This window comes from Rhinatrema bivittatum, chromosome 3 (assembly GCF_901001135.1).
Source record: "Rhinatrema bivittatum chromosome 3, aRhiBiv1.1, whole genome shotgun sequence".
NCBI classification, from domain to species: domain Eukaryota; kingdom Metazoa; phylum Chordata; class Amphibia; order Gymnophiona; family Rhinatrematidae; genus Rhinatrema; species Rhinatrema bivittatum.
This window is the reverse complement of record NC_042617.1, coordinates 354,770,238-354,785,387: the sequence shown is the minus strand read 5'-3', so window position 1 is coordinate 354,785,387 and position 15,150 is coordinate 354,770,238.

The window sequence follows — 15,150 nt, the reverse complement described above, 5'->3', positions numbered from 1 at the left end:
TCCAAACTCCTCTGGGAGATCACAGCCGGATTAAGTCAGGCTAGCAGCTCATAGCGTACTGCACAGTTTATGAGTGCTTTTCTCAGGAGAACCAGAGTGCCGGAGTAAAAATGAGAAAAAAAAAACAAAAACCCCAGAAACCTAGCAAATAATTCAGATTGCACATCCCAAGGGTGATGGGGGAACCATAAAGAGAACTACATAGGGAGGTAATTTTTTAACATTGTGCATACATTAGTCAACACATTCGCTCATATGATAGCTCAATTTTCAATGTGAATTTTTGACCATGTCTGCGCATACAATGAGAGTTATTTGGTGCATGCAGTTTTGCCGAGAGAATATGTGCACATAATTTATAAAACCCAAAATGTATGATGATGGTGCCCGCACCTGCTCAGACTCCACCCCCATGGAACGCCACTCCCCTACTTACATAATATTACACACATTCAGGGGTTAATTTTCAAAAAGGTTTCCACAAGTAAAATTGGCATACACGCCTGTGAGTAGTGTGTACACGCATACACATTACTGTGGAAACATCATGAGTCTGCGTGTACTGGCGGCGTCATGGGTAAATCTTAAAAGGGTAAAAAAGAAACGGTTTGGGGTGTTCCAGACTGGGGCTCGGTAGTATGGGCGCAAGTAGCTTTTTTTTTTTTTAATCAGCATTCACGCCATGCATTATTAACTTCTCCACATGCTTTTACACCTGCCAGTTAAGCCAGGGACGTGAACTCACCCTTGTCTTTTGTCTGCATGTTTTGGTTGGGGAGGTCTGGATTAAGTGGTACTGGTGGGTGTCTGGGATAAGTGGTGGAGGAGAACGGGTGATTCTGCACAAAGTAAGTATTTTCATAAGAGGAGTATACACGATCTTAATAAGATACATGCCTCTGCGTTTAACGCTCTCATTATTAACACGTGCTACAATTATTTTCCTGAATTACAAATATACACGTGTACTGATACATATGTTCGTACTTTCAGGACAGAGATATATAGTATTTTATAAAACTGTGGCTCCTGTATAAATCTCGTGGGCCTAATCACATGGGCATTTCTAGATCCATATTCTGCTCCTGGCCAGCTAGCAAAGGAAACTTAGCCTTGATATTCAGCAGTGTGATCTGTTGCTGAACATAACTGGCTATCTTAAAGTTAGCAGGCTAAGTTTATCTGGTTTAGAACTGACCTTCAGAATCAGCTTCAGATTATCCGGCTTAGAAATGACCTCCAGGATCAGCGTTATTGGGCTAATTGAGGGCCAGATTCACTAAGTCTTTTCTCCTACTTTGTGTCTATTGGAAAAACCCTTAAAGGCGAACTTTAAAAACCCTGTGCACGCCAAAACAGAGAGATATGAGCACAAGCTGGGCCAGCAGTTTCTTAAAGCCCCCATTGGACACGTGTATCTCCCACTGCGGGCACAAGTGAAAAGTTTCTGAAAAGGGGTGGGGCGTGGGAGTGGTCTGAGCGGGGCACAGGCATGGCAGGACCTGGCCAAGAAATCTACGCATACATACTTAACGCATCCTTGCATGTGTAAAAAATCTAGGCTAATCAGTGGGGTTTTAAGGGTCAGGGCTAATGGAGGGGAAGGGAGGTTATTAAACTAGAGGGGTTTGCAACTACTATCCCTTAACTGGATGAACTGGAATGAACTGAAAATAAAGTAGCTATGGCGTTAGGACACTTCCCTTGTAAAATTTCACCACTTATGTGGTAGACGTGGCATTTGAATGCAGATGCGTGCGTCCATTTAAAATTGCACGCACATGTATGCATGACCTGCCTATTTTATAACATGCGTGCATATGAGAGCACATGTTATAAAATGGACGCATCTGCAGAAGCAGGTCGACGAACACGCTTACACGTGTACCCAAGCACCTGTACCAGGTACTTAGCTGGATAATGCTACTGCCCCCCGGAATGCCCCCTGACAGTCCCCTGACATAACCGGATACTTTTTCTGCCAGATAGAAATGTATCTGTATTAGAGGTGGAAAGACCAGTGGGATTATCATATCCCAACATTTGTCCAGCTAAGTGCCAAACTTAACCGGACAAATGCACTGAATATGGACTGCTTGGTGACTTCTTGAAACTTTAGATCGCTGTGCGTGTATGTGTAATTTTTCAGCAAGTATATGTGGTGCAATTTTCTAAACATATCCGTATTTTTACCTGCATAAGTCCCTTAGAAAATGACCCTCAGAAATCACAGTGCTTGTCAGTCACATATGTCATTAATTCAGCAATAATGAGAACAACTGCCAAAGCCATTTGCTCAGATAAAAAGTTATTTTCCCAGGGAAACTGGCCTGGCTGAGAATCGCCCTCTTCTCTCCACCTGAACATATGCCTGGCCTTTCCTAGAGCATGCACTTTCATCAGGCTTACCAAGAGGCATTTCTCGTGCGAGGCATTAAATTCAAGGCTGGAGAGCAGCGTGCCTTCATTCCGGTTTCAAATGTGTATACAATATTTTAACCTCCCCACCCCGTTTCCTGCTCAAACAATTGGTGCAAATTATGCAGGTAGTTTCTCTTTCAAAATTAGCTACAAGAAATGCACGTTCAAGGTGCAAACGCAGTTTGCATCCACACAAGCCATTGGAAATTGCCCACAGGAAGTGTAATTTTCAAAGGGACGTCTTCTCATAAGCAATGTTTCATGTGCAGAAGAGGCCCTCAGTGGGGTATGGTTACATTTATATCAGGGAATTCCGTGAATGTGACCTGTCTGCTGAGGTAAAAATATAATTCGCAACAACATGTACAGTGCATATTTATGTGCGCTGCTGTGGTACTAAGGAAACCTGTAAAAGAGACCCTTGGAAGCTATAGGGGAATATTTTAAAAGCCCTACGTGTGTAAATCCAGCTGGATTTTCAAAAGGCCCAGTGGCGCGCATAAAGCCCGGGGACGCATGTAAGACCCGGGGCTTTTCTGAATGGGCGGGCAGGGGATGGGACAGGGGTGGGACAGGAGCAGGGTGGTCCGGGGCAGAGCAGGAGGCGTGGTGGAGGACCCCGTACCTTTATCACACAAGTTACGCCTCTGACAGGCGTAACTTGTGTGATAAAGGTATGGGTTTTTTTTATTTTCGGGCTGGGGGGGGGGCAGGACAGGTAGGGGAAGGGAGGGGAAGGTGGGTGAGAAAGGAAAGTTCCCTCCGAGGCCGCTCCGATTTCAGAGCGGCTTCGGAGGGAACGGGAAAAAGCCAGCTGGTCTCCCCAAGGGCTTGGCCTGTGCAAGGTGCACGAGTGTGCACCCTCTTGCACGCGCCGACCCCGGATTTTATAACATGTGTGCAGCTGCGTGCGCATGTTATAAAATTGGGCGTACATTTGTGCGCGCCGGGTAGTGCGCACAAATGTACCCCACGCGCGTAAGTTTTAAAATCTGCCCCATATTGTTTAATCGGCTTTGAACAATGAGTAGGAAACAGTGGAATACAAAAGCTTTTAAATTACATAATTAAATAAATGGTATTTGTCCTATTGTAACGTGCCTTGAATATGGGCTTGGTCCACAGAAAGCCATGAATAAAATTAACTTACAATATAGTAAACTTCACATGCCAACTTGCCCTTATTGCCAGCACTCAAACAATAGCAATCCTATTTATGAAAAGGCTATGCTGTAAATATTAACCAGGACCTAAAACACCAATACATTTCCTATTAGGGAAACAGAACATGCCAGTCTGCTATAGATCCAGAAACTACACGCCAGCAGAATACCTCACCTTCATCAAACACGAGAACACAGCAGACCCTCACCAAATATGGAAGAAAGAGATCATAAAATAGAAATAGAAATGTGTGAAGTCAAAACAGGAAACTGCAAAAACCCAAACTCTGTATGCAGTGCAACAGTGGAAAAACAAACATCACCATTCCTCATTAAACAATGAATTCAGGAAATATAAAACATCAATCAGTTGACGGAACTCCTCCTCTTTCTTCTCCGGGTGAGGGTCGATGCTGCTCATTTCTTCTGGAGATTCAGGCCAATGCTGATCCTTCTCCTTCCGGCTACAGCAATTGCACCTCCTTCTTCCCAACTGCAAAAGCAGCCCATATCCAACTACGTCCAATGCTGGGCCCACACAGAAGGGAACAACAAGGAGTCACAATCTTTGCAGTCCTACCACTACTGTACCATCTTGAAAACTGTGGCACTCTAGGCAGCCAACTAGTCCACCTAGTGCTTTCACTGGCCCTGCATTTTCCCTCATTTACACCCTCCTCCCCATACAGTATTGCTCCTTCTGTTTCCCATACTTTTCTATTCTTTTCCTTTCCCTCCCCTCTTCTCTCTCACTCACACATTCCCTTCCCTTACTCCCCCTTCTCTTCTCTCCCACTCATCTCCATTAAAGTTCCCTCCCTTCCTTCCTCCCTTCTTATTCACCCCCTTTCCCTGCCCTCCCCTCTAACACCCCATTCTCCTCCACTGTCCCTTCTCACTCACTCCTGCCCCTCTCATGCACTTGCCCCATTTCCTTCCATCTCCTCTTTCTCCCCATCCACTCTGTGTCTTTTCCCTTCCTGCTCATGGGATGTGGGAACCCCATTATTATGCCATACTGCCCCGTTGCTGCTAAGATCTTTTTTTTCTGCCCACAGGGCCTGGGATGCCCACAAGCACATCATCATTTCACAGTGTGGCCACTAGCAGCTTCTTCCTGGCCACAGGGCCTGGGAGCCCCAAAGGTGCATCAATATTAGGTGTCAATATTAGGCGCCGCTGCTCGCATATTTCTGCCCATTGGTTGCGGGATCCTCATGGGCATTTTGTATTTAGAAGAAGGATAAGTAAAGGCAGCCATCACAGGGGCATCATGGGGACACTTTCTGCTGCCTTAAAATGTTTCCTTCTGAGGCAGCCGCCTCACCCTGCCTAATGATAGACTCGCCCCTGATTAAACTCAATCAGTAAGTTCATACCTCCCAGACCCCCAACAGTCTTGCTCTCCAGCCCTCCTCCTAGTCCCTTGCTGTCTTGCTCCCCAGCCCCCTCACCACGGTCTTAAGAAATGGCTGCACAATCTTCTCCTCCTATCTCTCATAAGTTAACAGCCACTTACTGTATATCCAGCCTCCTCCTCCTCTCAGATCTGCCTACAGCCACAGGCACAGATGAAAGGTCAGACACTGAAAGCCATATGGAGGCAACACTCATGTCAGCAAGACTATATCTTTGCTCTTAGTCCCAAACAACTAAGCAATAATTGTGCTTATAACACTGAACAGCCATATACATTCTACCTCCTCCTGCCCTTGGTCTGCAAGGCCACAGGAACAGCACAACTTCAGCAAGCTTGAGGGTCACACTTGCTTTCAGCATCTCATAGTGAGGGCAAAGGCGATCGGCGCCATTTTGAGATGCAAAGGGCAAAGGTGATTGCGTCTCCAAATGGCGCCGATCGTCTCTGAGAACAATGAGATAAGGTTAAATATCCACCTAATTTTACACTTGTATCAGTTTCTAAAGGAAATCAAACAAAAGGATGTCATTCTATGATGGATGAACCAAAAATACAATGGCAAAGATATCCCACAGAATGATACAAAATGTGCCATGACCCTTATAATAGGAACTACCAGTCAGCAAATAATCCCCTGACCTTCTTTTGCCTTGTGCTTAATCATTGGTCATTATACCAAAAGGATATGCTTTTTTTATATTTTTTTTATATTGCACCACAGATTCCCACTTCTTAAAAATAAACCTATGTCTCTGGAATTTGGCACCACAAAATCCCAACACAGGCCATGTTTTGAAGAGTAATCTGCATCAGGGGTATTCATGAAGAAAATAAAACATATGGGCATCTGATAAAAGAGCATAATATAGTTATATATTTCTAAAAACATTTGAAAACAGGTTGTGGCACCACCATAATCAAAGGAAACAAACCAGTTAATTGTGTCAGCATTTTCTTCATTCCTTGGTACTAAACTATGTTCTAAACGAAACTGGAAATGAAGACATATTGCAGACAAACAGCTGAGGCGGAACTGGCATTGAACAATCGGGGGTCAATTTTATGTTAACTAAATCAAGTGAATATCATTCAGTCTCCTGAGTGAGACACAATGGAGATATAGGGCCAGATTTTAAATCACCTATGCGCGTAGAAACCTGGGTTTTACGCGCATACGTGGGCCTTACATGCGCCGGGCCAATTTTCAAAAGCCCGGCCATGCAGGTAAACCCCCGAGATGCATATAAATCACGGGGTTTGAGAAAGGGGTGGTCTGGGGGACGGGGCGAGGCAGTCCACAGGTGGGGCAGTTTGGGGGCAGGGTGGGGCGGGGCTAGAGGTACCTGGCATAGCAGCCATTTGCCGCTGTGCCGGGGGATCGCATACCGGCAGGGAGCCGGCACGTGCAACTTGCTCCTGCTCAGAAGCAGGCGCAAAAGGTGAGGTAATGATTTTTTTGGGGGGGGTTTAAGAGGGCAGGATAGGGGAAGGGGAAGGAGAAGGGGAAGGGAAGTCAGGCTAGGGGGTTGGGTGGTTCCCTCCCAGTCCGCTCCTTAATTGGAGTGGACTGGGAGGGAACTGGGGAAGGCCCCAATGTGTCACTGTGCGTAAATGCAAAAATCCTCCCCCCCTTGCATGCGCCGACCTGTGTGTGCACCGGGTAGTGCACACTCATGGACGCACGTGCACAATGTTTTAAAATCTACTCCATAGTTTTTAACAAAAAAATCCAAAACTGCTCTCAGCAATTAAGGAGAGATTCTCAATCCCTTCGTCTGACAGAGAAATGTATTTGGTCAGAAATGCACTATTGTAAATCATCAAAGGAGTGAGAATGTTCAGGGCAATGTTGCACGAGAGGAGCTTGTGTTTTTTAGTATTGATTCAGCTTTGATGTTATGTTAAATGTGTCCTTATCATATGTTTCTTCTTTCCTACATGCACCTTAGCACAGGGATAAGTGATGATATATACACAACAAATGAGGAGGTACAATCCATGTGATTCTTCAATTTATATTCCTTGCCAGATTTAGGATCTCACAAGGAACATAGTAGTAGTCAAGGAATAGAAGAATATTTACCACAAGAGAAATCACCGATAGAGAGAGATGATGTTTCTATAGGGCCATTTCTGCAGATAGAGCACTACAATACCTGCAGAAGTCCCCTTTGAAGATTACACTCAAAAAGGTAAATTTTGCAAGCAATATTTGAGGTTAAAAAAAACATTTTAACGATGTTTCTCGACTGTGTGAAAATGATCCCCTCTCAATGCAGCTAAAAGCCTGTGAATGTTCTTCCACAACATATGATTTTAAGCTGGACTCAAAGGAAACATTCCCAGGGGCGTGTTTAGGGGAGGGAAGAAAAAGGACACACATGGATGGCATCTTCCAATCTTTGCATCTACTTTCCAGCCAAAAAAAAATCTACCTACAGAACTAAGCGGGTGCAAAATGCCATATGTACTTTTTACCCGAAGATAAAAAGTAGGTCGGTTTTTATCCCAATGTGGACAGTTTTTGAAATTGTTTCAGAATTTGAATGTTACAGTGTACTAACTTTTCGGGGGGGAAAATATCACAGTATGATGATCACAAAGTGAAACTCACCCACTCTGCAATATTTTCAAAGCCCTCTTGTTTAAATAATCTATTTCAAGATATGTCTGAGGATGCTTCAGCACTGCAATAAAGGGAACTCTTGCATGCAATATGTCAACTTGTCATCCACTAATATAATGTGAAAGATGTGAGAAAATGTAGTTTGTCCACCAAGGAATGGAGCCTCACCTGGCCACGCCTGAAACTCTATTTATCTGTTGTCTTGGTTTTCTGGCTTCTGTAGATCCCTGCTAGGTGATGTCATTGGGTCTCATTTTTTTCTTAATACCGAATGGCAGACCCTTATTGAACACTTGGCAGCCCTTCTAAGTCATTGGGTCCATTTTGTAGGTTCTAGGGAAATTTTCTGTAATTTATTCTTCCTTGTAGCAGTGTTGAAAAATTTAAACCGTACCTGTACTTTGACCAAAACTAGTGATATTGTGCTGGCTTCTTCACTGGTTGCTAATAATGAAGCTGTTTCTATGCAACCTACAGATAATGATTTTGGAATTTACTAGGTCACCGTGGCAGCCCTAAATTTTCTGGGATGCTTGAGAATGATCCACTAATTTTAGAGGTGGACGGACACTACCACTTGCTTTACAAATATTTATTTTTTTCTCACTGTGGGCTTCAGAATGCATTTTTCCCAGTAGCAAAATATTTTCCTGTTCCCTTCTTTTTCTCTTGTCACTACAAGCCTTAAAAACAGTCCAAAACCTCTTCATGAAGCCATTTTCATTTTTCACTGAAAAACTATTATTCTGGAAATTTTTAAAATATCCAGGCCTGTGTTTTTGGGTCTCTTACTGGTGACCTCAATTGAAATTCCAGGGCTTTGGGATGTTTTAGGCAGGGCATACAATGGGGCTAATTGCATTTTTTTAAATGGCCTTTAGGGTTGGGGAGTTGGTGTTGGTCAGGTGGCCAGGATCTCCATTCCTGGCCACCACCTTTCTTTTCTTTTCATTGTATTTATTTTGCTCTGTTTTTATCAATTTTGGAGGCCCCTCTTCGGGATCGCAGCTTTCCTGACAATGTTACCAGTAACATCTGCAGGACCAGCCTGGCAGTATCCAACATGGTGTCAGGGCTTTCCCAAGAACCCGGCACTAATGTTCTCTTTTTAAACATAAACCACGACAGCATGATTCTTTGGGCACGCACCCAATTTGGTTGACAGTGGGAGGAGGAAGCAGCTTCCTGTCAGCACATCAGCATAGTGGGGAGCAGGAAGACCTGGATGCAGCGGTACTTCAATGTCGTTCTGCTTCGGAATGAGTCCGCAGTGGTCCAACACTGCACTGTTCCTCATAAGAACATAAGAAATTGCCATGCTGGGTCAGACCAAGGGTCTATCAAGCCCAGTATCCTGTTTCCAACAGAGACCAAACTAGGCCACAAGAACTTGGCAATTACCCAACACTAAGAAGTTCCCACGCTACTGATGCAATTAATAGCAGTGGCTATTCCCTAAGTAAACTTGATTAATAGCCGTTAATGGACTTCTCCAAGAACTTATCCAAACCTTTTTTGAACCCAGCTGCATTAACTGCACTAACCGCATCCTCTGGCAACAAATTCCAGAGCTTTATTGTGCGTTGAGTGAAAAATAATTTTCTCCGATTAGTCTTAAATGTGCTACTTGCTAACTTCATGGAATTCCCCCTAGTCCTTCTATTATTTGAAAGTGTAAATAACCGAGTCACATCTACTCGTTCAAGACCTCTCATGATCTTAAAGACCTCTATCATATCGCCCCTCAGCCATCTCTTCTCCAAGCTGAACAGCCCTAACCTCTTCAGCCTTTCCTCATAGGGGAGCTGTTCCATCCCATTTATCATTTTGGTTGCCCTTCTCTGTACCTTCTCCATCGCAACTATATCTTTTTTGAGATGCGGTGACCAGAATTGTACACAGTATTCAAGGTGTGGTCTCACCATGGAGCGATATAGAGGCATTATGACATTTTCCGTTTTATTAACCATTCCCTTCCTAATAATTCCTAACATTCTGTTTGCTTTTTTGACTGCTGCAGCACACTGAGCCGACAATTTTAAAGTATTATCCACTATGACGCCTAGATCTCTTTCCTGGTTGGTAGCTCCTAATATAGAACCTAACATTGTGTAACTACACCTTGCATTTGTCCACATTAAATTTCATCTGCCATTTGGATGCCCAATCTTCTCCTGTTGGGATTGCGGTTTTGGTGATCTTTTCTTGCCATGTCTCTCTTCCCTTTCGCTGCTTTTCACAGCCTAACACTGCCACTCTTGCTTTTGGCCTCATCTGTGCTTGTACCTCAGGCCCCCTCCTCAGACCTGGATTTCCCAATAGGCATACTATGTCTGTGCCTATGTCAACACAATTTTAGATGCAGCAAAGTTCCTGCCCTTTCCGCCTTACGGACATCCAATCTCTCTTTCAGATAATACAAGGACTAGGGAGCACTCTATGAAGTTAGCAAGTAGCACATTTAAAACAAATTGGAGAAAATTATTTTTCACTCAATGCACAATTAAGCTCTGGAATTCATTGCCAGAGAATGTGGAATTCATTGCCAGAGCAGTTAGTGTATCTGGATTTAAAAAAGTTTTGAACAAGTTCCTGGAGGAGAAGTCCATAAACTGCTATTAGTCAAATTTACTTAGGGAATAGCCATTAATTATTACCGGCATTAGTAGCATGAGATCTATTTAATGTTTGCCAGGTTCTTATGGCCTGGATTGGCCACTGTTGGAAACAGGATGCTGGGCTTGATGGACCCTTGGTACGACCCAGTATGGCAACTTTATACGTTCTTATGTTCTGTCTGCCACTCTTCCCCCTCTCTCCAGATCTGACCTGTTTCTCTCTAGCCATCCCCTCTGCAGATCACAGGGCTCCTATTCTACCTCTGTCATTATCTGAAATCAGAGAGCGAGAGGACTGAGTGAGGCTGAGCCTTATGCTTACAGGCCTCGCCTTCTGCAGGCAAACTCAGAGGAGGCAGGGCTTTGATCGTATAGCTCGCCTGACTCAGTCCCCGCGCTCACTGATTTCTGATAACTGCAGAGGTACAGTGGGTGCTCTGTGGAGGGGTAGTGGGAGCAAAGGCATTGCATGTCTGGACTGCGTTAATATCTGAGCACTGCAGGGAGGAGCCTCTGGAAAATCAGGGGTTCAAAAGACTGTAAAATTGGAGGCCTGTTGGGGGAGTCAGAGGTCAGAGGAAGAAAGAGGGGCAGCAGGCAACAACAGTGTCTAGGGGCAGCAAAAGCAGAAATCAGTCCCTGCCGCTCCTGTTGCCCTATATCGTGGCTCACCCACAATGGACCAGGCAGAGAAGGCATCCCTCCTTCATGTCGGGGCTTCCCTATATCCCCAAAATCTCTCTGCTCGGTGAAGAGGAAAAATAGCAGCAGTGGCGTCACAGTGCCTTGGGCCTTTCTTCCTCCATGGCAGGGGTGGGCAATTCCGGTCCTCGAGGGCTGCAAACCAGTCGGGTTTTCAGGATACCCCTAATGAATATGCATGAAATAGATTTGCATACAACTGAGGCAGTGTGTATGCAGGTCTCTCTCATGCAAATTCTCTCTCGTGCATATTCATTGTGGATATCCTGAAAACCCGACTGGCTGGCGGGGTCCCAGGACAGGGTTGAGAACCACTGCACTAGGATATATGTGGTCTAATTTTTTTTAAATATTCACTTTATTGAATTTTCTATTCTACAGTTAATAGAAAATGTTACGGAATAATGCAAACACGAATCCTTTCACTCCCCACACAGGAGCATAACAACTGTTGACCCTGTTCAAAACAAAGTTCTTCTGTATTACAACATATTACAACTTAAACTTAGTTTGGACTTCCTTATGTAGAGTGAATGCAGATATCCCATATATGCATGAGCTGTGGCTATGTCATATATCCCTGGGAACTGGGAACAGATAACTTTATATTCCAAACACCATAACGCTAGAAATTCTGCCTTCCAATAGATGCAGTCTTGCACAACAGATACCAGCTATTTGTTTAGGATACAGTGCTTCGCTACCAAACAGCATTTAAGAACATATAATTTTCTTGCATTCTTGCCTAAAGTTTCTGAAGGAGCCCCTTAAACACAAAAAAGAGGATACATAGGTACAGCAATAGACTCTACCACTTTCATAGTAAACAAGATATTTTCCCAAAACTTGTATATAACTCTGCAGTTCCAAAAAGAATGGATTAAAGATGCATTGGTTCTTGGCATTTAAGACAGTGTGAAGTAGGGATGTGAATCGTTTTCCATATCGTCTTAACGATAGAAATCGTGTGGCAGGGCAAGAAAATCGTCTTAGGCACGATTTTTTAGTTAAAAAATCGTTAAAAATCGTTTTTCCGATTAGTGCGCACTAACTCGAGTTAGTGCGCACTAACGGGAGTTAGTGCGCACTAACTGGGAGTTAGTGCGCACTAACTGAAAATGATACAATTTGACACTTTTCAGGTCAGTTAAGGTCAGTTTAGGAATGAATATGTATTCCTATTGGCTGCCCTCTTATTTATTCATGTTACCAAGTTTCCTACTGACAGTATATGGGGGATGGGAAATGGAAACAGTTGGTAGCTTGACAAAACAAGTAATGTGATCAGTCAATGTGACTAGAACTTGTGCCCTAACCCTGATACCAGGGGTATTGTGATCTTCCTGCACACAGTGCCCTATCCCTATTAATACCAGGAGTGTTGTGATCTTCCTGCACACAGTGCCCTATCCCTAATACCAGGGGTGTTGTGATCTTCCTGCACACAGTGCCCTATTCCTGATACTGGGGGTGTTGTGATCTTCCTGCACACAGTGCCCTATTCCTGATACCGGGGGTGTTGTGATCTTCTTGCACACATCCCGATATCAGGGATAGGGCACTGCATGCAGGAAGATCACAACACTCCTGGTATTAATAGGGATAGGGCACTGCATGCAGGAAGATCACAACACTCCTGGTATTAATAGGGATAGGGCACTGCATGCAGGAAGATCACAACACCCCTGGTATCAGGGATAGGGCACTGTGTGCAGGAAGATCACAATACCCCGGAGGAGTGAGGGTCAGGCAGCTCCCCCCTGTCTGTGAAGCCAGCCTCTCACTAGTAATGCAGGGAGGGAGCTGTCTCAGACTTCACCATCCACCCCCCCCCTCACCCACACACCATTCACTAGCTGGGACATGGGGGAAGTCAGGAGTGAGGGACAGGCAGCTCCCCCCTGTCTGTGAAGCCAGCCTCTCACTAGTAATGCAGGGAGGGAGCTGTCTCAGACTTCACCATCCTCCCCCCCCCTCACCCACACACCATTCACTAGCTGGGACATGGGGGAAGTCAGGAGTGAGGGTCAGGCAGCTCCCCCCTGTCTGTGAAGCCAGCCTCTCACTAGTAATGCAGGGAGGGAGCTGTCTCAGACTTCACCATCCTCCCCCCCCCCCCCCTCACCCACACACCATTCACTAGCTGGGACATGGGGGAAGTCAGGAGTGAGGGTCAGGCAGCTCCCCCCTGTCTGCGAAGCCAGCCTCTCACTAGTAATGCAGGGAGGGAGCTGTCTCAGACTTCACCATCCTCCCCCCCCCCTCACCCACACACCATTCACTAGCTGGGACATGGGGGAAGTCAGGAGTGAGGGTCAGGCAGCTCCCCCCTGTCTGTGAAGCCAGCCTCTCACTAGTAATGCAGGGAGGGAGCTGTCTCAGACTTCACCATCCTCCCCCCCCCCTCACCCACACACCATTCACTAGCTGGGACATGGGGGAAGTCAGGAGTGAGGGTCAGGCAGCTCCCCCCTGTCTGTGAAGCCAGCCTCTCACTAGTAATGCAGGGAGGGAGCTGTCTCAGACTTCACCATCCTCCACCCCCCCCCTCACCCACACACCATTCACTAGCTGGGACATGGGGGAAGTCAGGAGTGAGGGTCAGGCAGCTCCCCCCTGTCTGTGAAGCCAGCCTCTCACTAGTAATGCAGGGAGGGAGCTGTCTCAGACTGGTATCAGGGTTAGGGCACTGTGTGCAGGAAGATCACAACACTCCTGGTATTAATAGGGATAGGGCACTGTAAGAGATGACTGTAGTAGATTGAATAAAGATCTGATGTTTCTGCTCTCCTCACACCAAACAAAAACAACACACAAGCAGAGAAGCCCTTCTTACAAAGCTGAGCTAGTGAGTTAAGTAGGAGGAAAAGTAAACATACTGGTGCCAGTGTGGCTACTTAAAAAATACACTTACCAACAATCAATTACATATATTTGAACTGTGTACAATTCCAGCCAGGACCACCTTTCTAAAATGCACAGTGATTGGCAAATTCAACATGCACTAGCATTTCAGGTGCCTGCTAACAAAAATAATAAACAAACAAGTTCTAGTCACGTGAGTGCTGATCATTACATTACTTTTTTTTGTCAAGCTTCCAACTGTTTCCATTTCACATCCCCCCAACCATATTGGTAACATCAATAGATAAGAGCACAGCCAGCCAATAGGAATACATACATACATATTCATTCCTAAGTGACCTTTACTGACCTGGGAAGTGTGAACACTTTGTTTCATTTTCTGTTGGTGTTCGTTAGTTTCCAGTTCCATTTCCCATCCCCCCAACCATCACCTCAGTGGTAACCTTGGTAATATCAATAGATAAGAGGGCAGCCAGCCAATAGGAACACATATTCATTCCTAACTGACCTTCAGTGACCTGGAAAGTGTTTATTTGTATCATTTTCAGTTAGTGCGCACTAAATCGAGTTAGTGCGCACTAACGGGGAGTTAGTGCGCACTAACTCGAGTTAGTGCGCACTAACACGATTTAACGATTTTTAACGATAAATCGTTAGAATTTCTATTGTATCGTGTTCTATAACGATTTAAGACGATATAAACATTATCGGACGATAATTTTAATCGTTGAAAAACGATTCACATCCCTAGTGTGAAGAATCAATCAGCCCAGCCTTAAAAGCCCTATTAGGGGAGAAAATTATTCCAGGCAATATTCTAAATTAGAACTCTCGCAGCGTAACCCACATTGTACTCTTAGATAACATTGTATCACCTGCTATTAAATCATCCTCTGTAACCTCCACTGTGAATTCATGATTCCAAGATGCAGCCAAGGATTTTAAAATTAAATATGAGGAAATGGAGTGTAAATATTTGTATAGAGAGGATAATGTATATTTACTCATTTGAAAAATGTGTATCAAGCTCTTAAAAGTAATGGAGGAGTATTGAGGAATAGATGGTGCAAATGAAGCCTGACTAAAGCTATGTATTTGTAAGTAAAACATATAGCGCCCAATATTGAAAGTGCATTTAGTGCTGGATAGCCAGATAAGTAGGATTTATCCAGCTTTCTTGTGGGCCTCTGAAAATCAGTGGCCACTAGATAACTGGATAAGTCACTTATCCAGCTATCTTTTAGCCAGCCAATATATTTATTTATTTATTTATAGGGTTTATATACCGGAGGTTCCTGTATAAAATACATATCACCCCGGTTTACAAGAAACAAG